This window comes from Halyomorpha halys, unplaced genomic scaffold (genome assembly GCF_000696795.3).
Source record: "Halyomorpha halys isolate HHAL.00 unplaced genomic scaffold, Hhal_1.1 Scaffold1087.1, whole genome shotgun sequence".
In the NCBI taxonomy this organism is placed as follows: Eukaryota; Metazoa; Arthropoda; class Insecta; order Hemiptera; family Pentatomidae; genus Halyomorpha; species Halyomorpha halys.
In genome coordinates, this window is record NW_027115862.1 from 85,797 (window position 1) to 87,325 (window position 1,529).

The following is a 1,529-nucleotide window of genomic DNA, read 5'->3' on the forward strand; positions in this document are numbered from 1 at the left end:
GGAATAGGGTGTTTCAATTTGGAAAAAAAAGAATAGGAAATTTTGTTGTGGGACTTGAAGCCAAGACGTAGTGTGGGAATAGTGGATCTTAAGGATTATTATCATTAATACACACGGTCAATCAGCAATCTTCCAGTATGTCTAAACTTATATACAACTACAAAAATACTCTCACCACTTCACATAATTCTTCACAACCCCTTTCTACTCTCTTATACAAATCACTAACATATATCCCCTCTCTTTCCGACAACATCCAAAAACTCTTACGTTCTGCTATACCTACTCTTCGTATTGCTTTTAGACCTCACAACACACTATCTAATATTCACTCAAAACCAAAAGACCCCATCCCTCTTCTACACCGATCACATATTGCATCCCTTGCTCCACTCCTAATTTAATTTTGCATACATCGGCTTAACCAAAAACCTCTTAAAAGACCGTATCAAACAACATAAATATTCTGTTCCTCACATAATCAATCTGCCTTAAAACTTTCGGAACATTCTCTTTCTTTACATCATTCCTTCGATTTTGACAAAACGTCTATACTAGCTACAGTTCGTAACCATGACAAAAGGCTCATCTCTGGAAGCTATATCTTATTAGAACCTTCTTCCGTCAATTTAAAAACCGACAAGCGCAACTTTCATTAACATATTCCCAAATTTAGATTTATTTTTTATTAATATACTTGTTTGAGAGTGGTTTAGTTTCTTTAAAACAATTTTGATCCTTTTTCTCTCAACTTTATTCTTTTTAAACTTCCGACGTTTCGACCACTTAGGTCATTTTCAAGGATTCCTACAAACAGCTCCTTTTAATTACTTTTATAACAATATCCTTCACTCAAATTCCCAAATGTTAATTTATTAAAAAAGTGATTTTTATTATTATTTTTCTACCCACTTTGTAACGTATTATTTCACTTTTTAAACTTTTTCTAACACATTTGTCGTCACTCTCTTATCACGTTTCCTCTTTTTAACTGTTGTTAAATACTCATAACACTTTTTCATCCTTGTAACATGTATATATTTTTAACATCTCCTAAAACCATATATCGTCACCCTCTCACACGCTTTCCTCTTCTAAATATTTTCTAGTTTTTACTTTTTATTTTTTACCCACTTGTAATGTTTCCTCCAAAAAAAACACTTAAGTCATCTCCGTAACGTATTTTTAATTCCGAGTCTCGTTCAACGGTTTTATTTCAATTTAAAATACGTCGCGAATACAGGAAGTAGTGGTAAAGATATGACGAAAAATGAAAAATGATAAGAGAAAGATACAGAAATATGATAATAATTTTTAATTTAGGAATAACTAAGTAAAATTAGAATGACATATATCGTTACTAATAATACAAGATAATACTGAAGAAAATAATACAATATAGGATGTAATAGCAATGATTGTAAAAGAAGTAACTAATAATAAGTAAGAGTAAATTAAAAAAAAAAAAGTAAGAAAAATAATTTAACAATTATTATTTTTTCATGACGTTTATTTAATCTCAATTTTTT